The sequence below is a fragment of the Pteropus medius genome, unplaced genomic scaffold (genome assembly GCF_902729225.1).
Source record: "Pteropus medius unplaced genomic scaffold, Ma_sr-lr_union100, whole genome shotgun sequence".
Lineage (NCBI taxonomy): Eukaryota > Metazoa > Chordata > Mammalia > Chiroptera > Pteropodidae > Pteropus > Pteropus medius.
Window position 1 is genome coordinate 10,030,515 of NW_024354500.1, and position 15,468 is coordinate 10,045,982.

At 36.2% G+C, this 15,468-nt stretch overlaps 1 non-coding gene across 1 annotated transcript; it reads left to right on the plus strand.

The window, feature by feature from the left end:
• Positions 1–456: 456 nt before the first annotated feature.
• Positions 457–530, plus strand: TRNAV-UAC (transfer RNA valine (anticodon UAC)). Its single transcript has one exon. It is a non-coding gene; the product is annotated as a tRNA-Val (tRNA).
• The last annotated feature ends 14,938 nt before the right edge of the window (positions 531–15,468 follow it).

Here is a 15,468-nt window from a genome sequence, read left to right on the forward strand (position 1 = left end):
TTATTTTACCTGCCAGCCCTATGTCTTTTTACATTCCTCTCTCCCCTCCATCTGACCTTCCTTCTCACACACAGACAATCCTCTCCAGAAACTTAGCAAAATAAAACAGAGATTTTGACTCAACGTCACAGCCTGAAATAATTTCTTGAGAAAGAAAGAGTTAAGCGCACATAATATATATTTGCATTGAAGAAAAGATGTGCAATAGACCATAAAACTCATCCCTAAACAGAACATTCTCAGTTCTTTACGTAAAGTGAATCACCAAATTGTTTTAGAGGGTCTTTGTGCCAATGCACATACTCTTCAAAACTAGCTTTATGCTTAACTTTTGATTTGAATGTTTAAATATAAATTGATTTTAAAACAACTTTCACTGTTTTGAAGATAAAATCACATTATCCTGATTTGAGAAATTGGTTTTGAATATTTCCGTCAAAGAAGAAATTGGGGAGTGGCTCCATAGTGTAGTGGTTAGCACGTCTGCTTTACAAGCAGAAGGTCCTGGGTTCGCGCCCCAAGTGGAGCCATAAACCATACCCCGGGTGCGCCAGGCCCCCCAAGTGCACCAGGGGTGCCAGGCCCCAGGTGCACGTCAGGTGCACGTCAGGTGCATGTCAGGTGCACGCCAGGAGCGTGTGGGAGGAGATGCCCCGCCTTCAGAGATCCAGCTCTTAAGGGGAAACGGCAACATCCATAAGTCAGGGGTGGAAGAGGGGGGTGGTAAGAATTAAAGAGAGGGCCAAAAAAAAGAAGAAGAAATTCTAATATTGACCTGAATATAGTTGGGAAGCTCAGTATTGAAGAATTGATTTCAAGTGTTGAATGAATTCAAGATAGATTTACACTTAATCATATGATTGTCTAACAATTGATCCTAATGCCATCCAACCTGTCATTTGGATATATGCTTAGTTTGCTGTAGACTACCTTGTAGGAAGGTAATTATTGTATTCTTTAACTTTTTTCCACAGTCCTTAAAGTAGCTTATCTAACATAGGGGATATGCTTTAATTATCTATTGGCAGTGCAGGTAATATGTGACATCAGGAGTCAGAAGTTAGCCAAGTATTATCTTTCCTGTTCTTATAACTGATTAGTCCTTTTACTGTCCCAACATTTAAGTAATTTACCAATTTTTTTTTTAGATTTTTGCAACATAAAATTTATTATTGAATAAAAAGCAAAAACTGAAATGTTCATTTTCAGCATTATCTTATGTAGAAATGTTACCAAAAAGTAGTTAAAATGTCACTATTTGCAGATGACTTGATATTATATAGAGAAATCCCTAAAGACTCTACAAAAAAAACTATTAGAACTAATTAATAAATTCAGTAAAGTTGAAGGGCACAAAATCAATATACAAAAATCTGCTGCATTTCTATACACTAATAGTAAACTAAAGAAAGAGAAATTAAGAAAACCACATCTACAATTGCATCAAACAGAATAAAATACATAGGAATAATTTAATCAAGTAAGCGAAAGATACATACACTGAAAACTATAAGATATTAATGAAAGAAATTGAAAAAGACACAAATAAATGGAAAGATATTTTATGCTCATGGATTGGAAGAATGAATATTGTTAAAATGTCCATACATCCCAAAGCAATATACAGATTCAGTGCAATCTGCATTAAAATTCAAGTGGCATTTTTCACAGACATAGAACAAAAATACTCTAAATTTTGTATGGAACCACAAAAAAATCCAAATAGCCAAAATAATATTAAGAAAGTAGAACGAGGCTGGAGGCATTATACTTCCTAACTTCAAACTATATTACTAAGCTATAGTAATCAAAACAGTACAGTTTGGACATAAAAACAGATACACAGATAAATGAAACAGAATAGAAAACCCAGAAATAAACCCATACATATACAGTCAACTAGTTTAATAGGGAAAGAACAATCTCTTTAATAAATGATGCTAGGAAAACTGTACAGCCACATGCAAAAGAATAAAAACTGAACCCCTATCTTGTGCCATACACAAAAATCAACTGTAAATTAATTAAAGACATGAACATAAGACCTGAACCATAAAATTCCTAGGAGAAACACTGATGGTAAGCTCCTTGACATTGATCTTGGTGTTTCCTTGGATTTGATACCAAAAGCAAAGGGAACAAGCAAAAATAAACAAGTGGAACTCTATCAAATTAAAAAGCTTCTGCACAATAAAGAAAACCATCAATAAAATGAAAAGGCAACCTACAAAATGGGAGAAAACATTTGTAAATTCTATATCTGATAAGGGGTTAATATCCAAAACATAAAGAATTCAAACAACTCAATAGCAAAATACAAAAAATCTAATTAAAAAAATGGAATCTAAATAGGACATTTTTTCAAAGAAGACATACAGTGCAGCATTGGTGGTACAGTGGTGAGCATAGCTGCCTTCCGAAGAAAACATACAAATGGCCAACAGATACATGACTAATCATCAGGGAATTACTAATCTTCAGGGAATTGCAAATCAAAACCACAATGGGATATCACCTCACACCTGTTAGAATGGCTAGTATCAAAAAGACCAGAAAAAAGTGTTGTCGAGGATGTGAAGAAAAGGGAACCCTTATGCATTGTTGGTGGGAACGTAAATTGATACTGACAGTGTGGAAAAGAGTATGGAGGTTCCTCAGAAAATTAAAACCAGAACTCCCATATGATCTGACAATTCCACTACTGAGAATATCTATGAATGAAATGAAAACTCTATGTTAAAGATATATCTGCACCCTCATGTTCATAGCAGCATTATTTACAATAGTCAAGACATGGAGAAAACCTAAGTGTCCATCGGTAGATGAATAAATAAAGATGGGATCATATATATGTATATATATGATGTGAGATATATATGTGATGGAATATTAATCAGACATAAAAAAGAAGAAAATTTTGCCATTTGAGGCAACATGGGTAAAACTTAAGGGCATTGTGCTAAGTGAAATAAATTAGAGAGAGAAAGACAAATACCATATGATCCTACTTATATTTGGAATCTAATAATGACTTGGCTATAACAAAAAATAAACGAGAAAACCTAACATAAGAGAGCCTGCAGAACCCAATGCATTCTGGGTCCTTTGGTGAGTATCAACTTGGTGATCCTTCTCACCTCCTGCTAAAAAAAAACGTTTATGCCTAGATATTTACTCTCAGTGAAATCTCAAAATCCTCTCCTATCTGCTTTCGCCTTTCATGTACTGACCTCTATTGAGGTCATTTACCTTTTATCAATGAGAGATCTTACTCGCAGGGATGTGTCCATACTTTATGGTCTTGAGCAGCTTATTATGTCAGAATATATCACGATCCACCTCACATTTTTACAAGACATACATGCACACAATACTGAAGAACAGAAATAGTTTCCTTGCTGATTCAAAGCAGAGATAACTTTTGACAGACATGTTAAAAAGAATAAGACAGAAAGGCCTGAGATAATAATTTAGGTAAGGAATGATCCAAGTCCATGAAGGAAAATATGATCGAATTTAGAAACAGAACAGGTTGCTCACTAGGACAGTCTCAAGTTGAACATATTATATATGTTTAAGATCAAGTAAACTGGAGTACTTGCACACTGAGTAAGAGAAATAGGTGTAGGTATGTGAGGTGGTGCACCTCTGACTTTCATTTCTACATCTTCCCAAATGCCCAGCTGTGGTCTAAGAGCAGGTAGAGGACTTAAGATTGCAGCATTCATTACATAAGTTTGATCTGTGCCCTTTTCATCTTCTCTGCCTCTGCGCAAGCATCACAATTTTAAACCCCCACAGGTCTTGAGAACCTGAAATCACGGCCAATGACTGCATTCAAGTTAATTCTGCAACAAAAGCAAATTCCACCAAATTTGCATTAGACGACAATCATTTTAACCGTGTGATGTCATTTGACATAATTTTTCTAGTATAGTGGTCTGTTTATCATTCAAGCAAAAGATAATTTAGGTTCAGTTGCCCCCTAGAGGTGGCCCCCTCCCCCAAAAAAAACTAAATTGTCAAATGTAATAGAAAATTCAAATAAAATGTTAGTAAATAGAAAATGCAGAAACAGAAGCGGAATCTTTACATTTTACAGGATTTTCTAATCCTTTGTTATATATAAATATTTACCCAAACTGCTGAGACACATCTTTTTAAATCCTGTCCCCCCAAAAATGACCTGATAAATTTGTATCCCTAATTCAACTACAAATGAAATAATAGTGCATAAAGAGGATAGTATTTTTAAGAACAGTTGATTTTCTCAGAAATAAATATTGATCTAAATGCACATTTGATTTAACAAGTTGTATATTGGTTTGACTTTTTGATATCGTTCCAATTTTTTAAAGTTCTATTTCTATATCAGTAAGAAATCCTTTGCATGTCACTTGGCTATACCCACTGATTCAATTTAATTGCTAAGCAGGTGTTGATGCCCCGCTTTATGTGGCATGCATAATGCAGCTGGAATTTTCCATCCCTGAGTAAGGATCCAGTGCAATCTTCACTCCCTGATCATAGTTCTAAAGGAAAGAAAAGGACCAGTTTAATGATCACTGAAGGCAACGGGCCTGCGATCCTATTGACTACAATTAACAGCAGGAAATAGTCTGCAGAGGAAAATGGGCCTGGCACAACTGCAATTATTGATATTTTCAATCAAACAGCATTTTCATTTGTGGAAAAAAATTAATGCCAGGTATAGGAAAAAGAGTTCAAAAGCTCAAACTGAAATAAAAATGATTCTGGGAAAGCAGCATAAAGCTGATTTGAACATGATAAATATTTAGAATCTAGAAAAAAACAAGCCTCAGAGTTAATGAGCTGGGATAAGGGACAGGGCTGCCCATTGACTATATCTTGGGTAATGATTAATGTGTATAAAAATGTGAATTACTAAGTGGGAAATGTTCCTTTCACGGCATAATGGTTTCCATATTTTGAAATCCCTAACCATCTAAAGAACAAAATTTCTTTAAAAATAAAAAATTCCTGCATGATAAGTTTATATTTTATTGTGTTTCTACACAACTATGTCAATTGCTTGCCCACATAGTTTGCATCTGTCAATTAGTGTTATATAACTAACACACGTCATTTACTGAGTTAAGTGATGAGACGTGCATGTAAAACACCTATGAACATTAAAAATGAAAAGCACATTTCTATAATAAATGTTCAATTTAGATAACTTCAAATTACAAAGAGCATAAATGAATACAACTTGTTCTATGTTTTTAAAACTTCTAGATTTAGCTCAAATTAAAATTTGATAGATGGCAAAAGCTTCCAGGCCTCATATTTTATCTGAGATTATTTTAATGTAGCCTAAATTGCACATTGTTTAAGCAGTACCTGGAAAGCCTATTCCAACTAAAGTTTTCTTTCCAAAGCTCTGCCTTAATCCCGGAAAACTCCCTGTCAGGAAGCTGTCACTTTGAGTTCAAAAGTTTTAGATCATTTTTCACTCATGCTAGATGTCAGTTGCAGTTTGGCTAGATGCTCAGCTCTGTATCTTCTCATATCTGACTCAGGCTGATAAAGGAGTCTCCATTTCAAACTGCCAGTCACTGTGGTGGAGGAAAAAAGCTCTGGAGGGTTCTACATTGGCTATTAAACGCCCTAGCCTCAAAGCGATATATTTCTGTTTGCACACCTAGCCCTGCCCAATCAATCACAAGGGAACCAGGAAAAGAAATCCTACTCAGGGGGAAGAAATAAAAATAGTTAAGGAATAGGATTTATTACTCCTAGAGAAGTAGTACCAGTTTTTTTGCTGTTATAAACAATGCTGCAAAGAATAAGTGTGTACATCTGTCAGTTTGCAAGTATATCTGTAAAACAAATTCCCAGAAATGGGATTGCTGGACTAAAAGTTGTATCCATTTTGATTGATATTATCAAAGTTGCTTTAAATCATGATTTCTACAATCCATTTTAATTGGACTTGTAAAATTTTAAATTATGCATGAAATTTTTTAATTACTTGAATCAAAAAATTTCAATGAATTTCTGAGCTGCACACACATAGCTGTATTATGTGGCCATTTATGATAAATAAATGGTACAAGAGTACTGGAATTGACACTAAGTTAGAATTGTTCAGAGCAGGGAGGATTACATCCAGCTAAAATGATCCATCAAGGTTTCATGGAGGAAGTGGGTTTTAAATTGGGCCTTAATGGATAAATTATTCTCTGCCTTGCCTCCCCTATTATGGCTCTCCTCAAATTTCTATAGCTATTACCAGTAAACACTTGGGAGCCAGAGTATCTGAGTTTAAATCTCAGTCCCACCACTTACTAAATTCATCTTTGGAAAGGTACTTAAACTCTTGGTTGCCACTACATTCTCCCTTAAAATCCTCTTTGGCAATCTTAAATCATTGCTTTCTACCTTGTAATGGTAATCTTAATGGTAATCTTTAATTAATGGTAATCTATAAATGGTAATGTTATAAATGGCAACAGCCAATAACTGACTTTCTTAGCTACCTGAAGTCCAACCAATAGCTAACTTCATGGCCACCTTCCTATTTGCTTGTGATCAAAAGAGCAATCATTTCACTGGCTTGGACTGACCAATGAATAAATGGCCAGGAGTCATTTTGACTGAAGGACTTCCAGTTCTGTAGAAACTATAAAAGTGATTTTCCATCCCCCACAAAATAAACTATTTAAATTGTAAGGTCCAGAACCTCAGACTCTAAAAGCCATTACTGGCTGTCATGTAGGGATCAGATAATAGAGCTGTCAATAACTTTATGGCTGATATCAAAAAAGATGGCTGCATAGGGTAAAATGCTGAGGATCTCCTAAGGCCTACAAACTGATACATATAGTATCACTTAGGTAATTTGTTTTCTTCAAGTAAAAACAATAAAGTCCTTTTATTTAAACGACTGATGGTTGGATTTGGCACTTCCTTCATTATATATATATATCTTATGCTTTTTAAAAATATATACATATATGTTATGCATTCTTCCAGCTTTACTGAAGTATGATTGACAAATAAAAATGTATATATTTAGTTTGTACAAGATGTTTTGATAGACATTGTTTAAATGATTACCAAAATCAAGCTAATTAACATATCCATCACTCACATAATTACCCTTTCTTTTGAGATGAGAACACTTGAGATCTACTCTCTTAGCAAATTTCAAGTAAGTCTCCAGAATTTATTCACCTTATACCTGAAACGTTGTGCCCTTTGACCAACATCTCCCCTTTTTCTCCACCTCCCTATCCCTGACAACCACAATTCTAATCTGTTACTGTGAGTTTGACTTCTTTTTCAGATTCCACATATAAGTGAGATCATATAGTATTTATCTTTATAAATATATATATGTGTATGTGTGTGTATGTATGTATGTGTGTATATATATCTCTCACATTTTCTTTATCCATTCATCCAGCAATGGACACTAAGATTGTTTCCATATCTTGAATATTATAAATAATATTGCAGTGAACATGGGAGTACAGCTATCTCTTTGAGATAGTGATTTTATTTTCTTTGGATAGATACACAGAAGTGAGATCGCTGAATCATATGATAGTTCTATTTAAAATTTTTGAGGAACCTCCATTCTGTTTTTCATAATGGCTGTATATATGTCTTTTTTTTATATGCTTTCCTTTTGAGATTTTAAAAGAAGTTCATTCAAGTGATTTAATTAAAATGGATATTCTTATTGACTTACATAGAAATAGTTATTTATCAAATTTCATAAATATAAAACATAAAATTACTCTTAAATCTATATTGGTAGCTAAAAATAATCATTTTAGTTTGGCATTGTAATATCTGGACCCATAAATAATATCAATACTCCAACTTAAGGTAATTTAAGATTTTTTTACCCCAGTAGACATTATTATTGGTTTAGATCTCCTTTTTGTTTATTTCCATGTTTATATCAGTCAGGAAACAGAAAGCACACCAGCAATTTAAACAGGGAAATTTGAATATACAGAATTGTTATTAGTTATCTATTGCTATGTAACAAATTATCCCAAAATTTAGCAGCCTAAAACAATAGACATTTATTATTGTCTTAATTGGTTCAGGCTATCATAACAAAATACCAGAGACTGGGTGAATTATAAACAACAGAAATTTATTTCTCACAGTTCTGAAGGTGGAAAGTTCTAGAGCAGGGCGCCAACATGATTGTTTGAGGGCCTTCTTCCCAGTCACAGATTTCTCTTTGTATCCTCATATAATGAAAAGGGCTAGAGATCTCTCTGGAGAATCTTTTATAAGGGCAGTAATCCCATTCATGAGTGTTCTATCTAATTTTCTCCCAAAGGCTCCACCTTCTAATACCATCACCTTGGGCATTAGGATTTCAACATACAAATTTTGGATGAATACAAACATTCATATCATAGCAATTAACTCACAGTTTCTGTGGGAAGGAATTTAGGAGTGGCTTAGCTAGGTGGTTCTGGCTCAGAGTCTTTCACGAGTTTGGTGAACTCATTTGAGGAAAAACAAACCCATGTTGTCTACAGAGGAGGAAAATGGTCATTGGTTGCTGCCTAGTTCCTTAACAGCTGTGCCATACATTGAACCAGCCGTCTTGGGCCCCAGATCCCCATATTCAAACTTCCTGCCATAAACAGTCCCCTGGGGGAAATTAAGTTTAATCTAGTCCTCGCCCCATTACCTTGTCCTCAGGGAGCAGCCCCGTCCAGGTGCTATGCCTTCCCCAGGCCCCTCACCGTCCTAAAGAACAAATTTCTGTCCACAAAAGAAAATAAGAATTCTGTGAAAGAAAAGATATCAGTTGAAATTAATAGTATCTTTTCATTCTTAAAGTGACTACCATAAAGCAAGATAAAAATTTATGAGCCATATGGATGATTCACCACATGGGTGGTCAGTTACGCTACCATACAGTAGGATCCTATTCCTCTACTGTTTGGGTTGAAAAAAAAATGTTATTTAAAAAGAGTGTCAAAATTAACAGTATAGTTTTGGACTGCTTGTGAAGAATGCCTAAAGAAATGAATGAATGAATGTCTAAAGAAAAAAACAGAGGAAAAGTTCTCATGCTGGATTTTCAGGCAAAAACAATCTAGTTTGTAAAGCTGGGGCCAATTCGCATAATATTAGGGGCTCCAGACCAAGTGGCAAGACTGAAAAGAAGGTCATATTGGTTAAATCACAGGCTGAACCCACTAAAAAGGGTGAATGACACTTGGTAAGTCATTTCTGTTGATAAAAGTAGAGTCTTTTTGAAGGAAAAAATATATATTCTCAAGAAAGAACTTTGCCAAAGAAGAAAAAGCCATGTCAGGAGAGTTATTACAACTTTCATTCTTGTTTGGCACCATTGTCACAGATGATTTAGAATAAAACCTATTTCTCCAGTTACAGGAAGTTTTAGCCCTAACTATGCAAATGTCCAGCAGGGCATTTGAAAGTCATACAAATGTAAGGCAATTCTTTATTGTGTGAAAATGTCCTTTCAATTGTAGGATGTCAGGATACTGGTCTCCCTCACACAAAATTCCAGTAACACCTCGTTGTGACAACCAAGAAAGTTTCTGTTACTTTCAAACTATTCCCCAGGAGGCGGTACTGACCCCACTGAGAACCCCATTCCAGGGTTTACTAAGGGGGACATCCAACACAGCCTTAGGACCTTAGGAAAGACTAATGAGGAAGTTACATCTTAACTGAGCCAGGAGGAATTGAGGGTGAGTGCACAGAGGTAAAAAGGGTTGAAGATGAAAGAGTATAGAATATTCAGGACACTATATATATTTCAGAATGGCTGAGACATTAAAACATGTTAATATTTACTCTGTTAAAACATGAAGAAAAAGATTCAAATCTAAAAATGAAGTTCGAATGGCACATCAAGAAGAGGTTTCTGACTACCTTCCAAAAGTTCACAGACTCGATTAAGCAGGCATTTTTGCACAATTCTCAACTTAAACGTTTTACCAAAGGATATCAACAAAAAACTTACCTTTTCAGGTTTAGAAATTATTTGTGTTTCTCATTGAATTAAAACAGCAAAAAAGTGGCAAAGCAAAGGTAATATTTGCATCTTTTGTCCTATCTCAATGGGCATTAGAGTCACCACCTCTCTCAGCTCTAAGGTGAAAGTTCTCTGTCCTCATCAGAGCTGCTCTCTGAGCATCAGACTATAGGCAAGTAGTCACAAGCCGGCAGCTTGCCACATCTGACCCATGGAAAGTTTGTCTTCCCTACAGTGTTCTCTACTAAGCAGATTTTTAAAATTTTAATTAGTTGCCAGCACATAAAAAATCTAGATTTTCAGATTCTCTGGGGAAATCAGAGGAACCGGCACTAGTGGGTCTGCATGTCCCCATGTCAATAAGTAGAGCTGAGAAGGGGCTGGCCACTTCAGACAGGGCATGTGTACTCTAGTTTTCCACTGCCCTCCTCACCAAATAATCATAGGGCAAATCACAACTGATACCAGACCAACACCTAGGTCTGGTATCAGTTGTGATTTGCCCTATGATTATTTGGTGATTTTCTTACACCTTGTGTGGTAGGTTGAATGATAACCCCCAGAAAGATATGTCCATATCCTAATTCTCAGAACCTGTGAATTATCTGTGAATTCCTGTTACATAGAGAAGAAGGCAATGTGAAAACAGAGGCATGATGTGGCCTCTTCAATGGTAGGGCCAGAAGAGGCACCACCAGAATGATGTGGCCACAAACCAAGGGAGCCAAGGAATGGCGAGAACTACTAGAAGCCGGAAGAGACAAGGAGGGATTCTCCTCTGGAGCCTTTGGAAGGAGTGAAGCCCTGCTGACATCTTGATTTTAAACTTGTGGCCTCCAGAACTATGAGAGAGTAAACCTCTGTTGTTTTAAACCACTCAATTTGTGGTATTTTGTTATGACAGCCCTGAGATATCTCATAGGTAATGGAAAAGTCAGAGCTAATAATAAAGAATGTGAATTGCAACCACATAATTGAAGTACAAAATATAGATAATGTCTCCAAAAGAATTAATTTAGTAAGAGAAAAGAAAAAAAGAGGGAAACCTACGTGCCAGCATAAGAAATACCCATTATTAGGAAGAATTGGAAGAGAATGAAGATGTGGCCAAAGATTTGGAAAGTAACAGACGTGGTAATTTTTGTTGAGTGATGACACAGTACAAAATGGGGATGAAAACACAGTGTAAATGAGCTCAAATTTGTTCAGTGTGTTCACAATACACAAACCACTGATTTGAAGACTCTGCCACCCAAAGAACAAAAGTGCTGAAAGCATCTGGAAATAGCAGTAGATTCACAGGGTTGAATGGTACGTTTGCTTTGGCTTTTTATTCCATTTTGGGTTTTCTTTTGCTTTTTAAATATAGGGAAAATATGATTGAAAGAAAAAGAAAAGGTTTTCTTTCCTCTCTATTCTATTTTTTATTTTTAGAATTTGAGACAAATGCTGGTAAATTTAGGGCTGATGATTGAATTGTGATCATTAATATAGTCTATTAAATCTTTCAAATCATTGGAATACAATTGGTGCAACTGTTATAGTAATTAACAACAAAGTAAATATTCAAACAAATATTATTTGCCTACCACATTTACAATAGATATTCTGAGGTAGTTAAGGATCTGCATAATTTTTATATTTCTAATTACTGGGATATTCGCATAGTACAAATAATGACATAATGTCCTCTGTTTCCTCAAGGCAGAAACAACTATGGAAGGATTTGGAAAGGAACTGTCACTTCTACCTAATACTGTAGTTATATAAGTACATGAATTTCTGAATCATTATTTAGTAAATATATATATATATATAATTTAACTTTTATAGCAATGTAAAATAGATATTTGAGTTCTACAGTAATAGCTAATATCGATTGTGTTCACTATGTGTTAGGTCTTATACAAATACATTTAATTCCTGATAATAATCCTGATAGGTAGATACGATTATCATTCCCATTTTACAGATGAGGAAATTAAAAGACAAAGAGATCAAATATATAACCTAAATCACATAACTAGAGAGAGTGTTGAAGTCTGAAACCAATTCAGGCAGTATGGCTCCAGAGTCTACACTAGCAACCACAAAAATCTAAAATGCAAATCTAAAATTTAAATATAATAACAAATTTGTTAATTCTGATATCCGACTGACAAAGTCCATTACTCTTTTTTTCAAAATGCTCACAACTCACCTGACTTTTATCTATAAAGAAGCCAAGAGGAGTTTCAAAGGAGTAGAACCTCCTTTTAAAATAGTTTATTAAAACATGTGGTTAAGTACACTGTAAATTAAACTACATCCCTTAAAGCCTAGCGATGACTTACTATTGGAATTAACGATATATCCATTGCTGACAATAAACATATCAGTGCATAAATCCATCCAAATACACCTACCTGCACACCTACAGATCTAGGATCTTACATAATAAAACATAAAATAAATGTATATCTCGTGGGGAAAAAAATCTAGTGTGCATGGAAAAGCTTCTGCTGTATCTGATGGGATCTAAATTCTGCCAGTTGACAAGCATCACAGTTCAAGAGACTCAAGCATTCAGCAAGACATGGAATTTGGCTCAGTGTATTTTAAATAGCATCCTGAGGGATTATGGTCCTCGTAAATATACAGTATAAGAACAATTTTAAGTTTATAATTGTATCTAGCATGTGGTGATCCATTATCATCCTCTGAAGGCAGGCATCTGCTACTTAGCTTTTAAGAGTTATGACAAATTTGATTACAAAATTGTGCACATTAATATAATAGCTTTTATCAAATATTCAAATAATTACAATTACTAAGATTAATGCCACATCTAACAGCAATTAGTAGTGAAATAGATACTAATAGATACACTCTCACCTCTCTGTTCATCTCCTCTGCCACCTCTCTCGCTCAGGGTCCAGGGCCTCAAAACTGTCCCTCTGGAAGAGGGCAATAGCCCTATAACTGACTCCCCGAACATACCACCTACGACTTCTCCCTGCTGCAATCCATTTATACAAATTCCCAAAAACTTTCTATAACTGCACTGCTCCAATTATTTCACTCCCTTGCACAGAAAATTTCTGTGACTCCCGAATTGCGTGAAGGATGAATGCCGTGTTCCTTAGTCTATTGCACAGTCACTCCATAAACTGGTTTTACTAGAAATCCCAACCATGTTTTCTAAATTTCCTCTTGCCCGATCCTTTAATAAAAACTCCCTTTTCTCCACGCGTACTCCAAGCTTTCCATCTCTAGCTCTTTGCTTACAATACCCCATTACTTAGGATGCCATTTCCTTTCATCACCCCTCTGTATAAATCTAACTTAGATTTGATCTCCTCCCTGACGATGTCATTGATCTCACCATATACTACTAATCTCTGACTCTGAACACTCACAGCACTTTATTTCTATCTCTCATGTGAAATTTTGCCACATTCTATCTTGTATTATAGTTATTCACATATCCCTATAACCTACCCCAAAGAGAAGGAATTTTGTCTGATTCATATATGCACTCTGAGAATATTTATCGATTACCAACCATCTGCCAGATACAGTTCTTGGTGCTGAGAACACTAAAATGACTAAAACATGATTCCTTCCCTCATAGAGCCTAGAGATGAGTACTATGAAAAAAATTAAAACAGGGTAATTGGATTGTGAGTGGCTGGGAAGAGACATGCCTATTTTGAATAGGAGACTGGAAAGCAGAGACCTGAAATATTAGAGCACCCAGCTGCAAAGATCTGAGGTACAAGAAGAGAAAATCATGAGTATGAAGTCTCTGAGGCAGAATTAAGCTTGGGATATTTGAGAAAACAAACAAGAGTCAATGTGGTTGGACTATAAGGGAGCAAGGGGGAGAGCAGTGGGGATGAGACACAACTGACAGAACTTGCCAATAAACTGTATTTAGAGAGTGAGAAAAAGAGGGGAATCGAGAACATCTCCAAGGCTTTTGACCTGATCAACAGGCTATGTGGAAATGCCACTAATAGAGATTGGAAAGCCTGCGGGAAGAGCAGGGTTAGGGGTACTAAGGAGTTCCTTTGGACATGTGAACTTTTAGAAGCCTACAAGATGCTCCAAGCTGAGACATAAAACAGGCAATTGGATATAAAAGTGAGGAGCTCATGGGAGAGGCCTGAGCTGAAGATACAAATTTGAGAGTCATGAGCATTTAGATGTTTTTCTTTAAAGTGGTTGAGAATAATGCAGGCAAAGTATAGACAAAAAAAGAAAAGTGGGGCAGGCACCACAACATATAAATAAGAGGAATCAGCTAAGGAGACTGAAAAGAAGTAGCCAGTAAAATGTCAGTAACACCAGAAGAGTGAAAGGTCACAGGTGTCAAATAAAGAAAGCATTTCAGGGAGGAGGGAGTGGCCAACTAGGCAGAATGCTGCTAAGAGGTTAGACAATCTAAGCAGAAAAAGACCATTAGCAGTACCACCTTTAGAGCTGGGCAAGTGGGCTCTCAGCACATCCCACTCTAACATTTCTCCAGCTGCCCATAAGTGCAAGAACTGCTCAGGGCCAAAGAGAAGTACCATCAAGAACCTTCATTCTTCTAGACTATACATGCATAGCCGGAACCCCAGAACTCCCTGCCTAAATAGCCTCAAGTCCACTTTCAGTCCTGCTCGGTCCTTTTCTCCAGGTCTGTTCTGAAAGTTGACTGAGCTGGTGTGGGCACCCAGTGGCCCAAGGGGTAGCTGAGGGATGACTGATTCCAGAGGGTGAGATCAGTGCCTTCATTCGTGATCTGAGGAGTCCCTTCTCACGTATGCAATTTGAAGTATGTGTTAGCTTCCTAGGGCTGCTATTACTAAGTACCACAAATCTGGTGGCTTACGAAAGAAATTTTCTCACAGTTCTGGAGGCCAGAAGCCTGAAATCAAGATATCAACGGAGTAAGCTCCTTCTGAAGGCTGAGGGAGAAGCCATTCTATGCTTATCTCCGAACTTCTGGTGGCTGCCAGAAATCACTGGTACTTCTTGGCCTGTAGCTGTATAACCCCGATCGCTGTCTCTGTCTTCACATGGACTTCTCCCCTGTGTCACTGAGTATAAAATCACCCTCTCCTTTCTCTCATCCAGTCATTGGAGTTAGTGCCCACCATTAATCCAGGATGACCTCACCTTGAGATCCTTAACTAAATTACATCCACGAAGACTCTATTTCCACATAAAGTCGCATTCATAGATCCCAGGGATTAAGACTTGGACATATATTTTGGAGAGACACTAATCAACTCACTACAAGGTACAAGATATAGTCAGGAAGAAGAAGATGGGCTGTAGGTTAGGCGTCAGGAAACGGTTATCCCTGTGCTGCCACATTCCAGCAGGAAACTCTAAAGAGTCTGAGAATTCTAGATTCAAACTTGATCTTCTAGGTTGTTATAAAGTTGTGTTTGTCAAGATAAGAGAATAAATTGTATTTTTTAAAC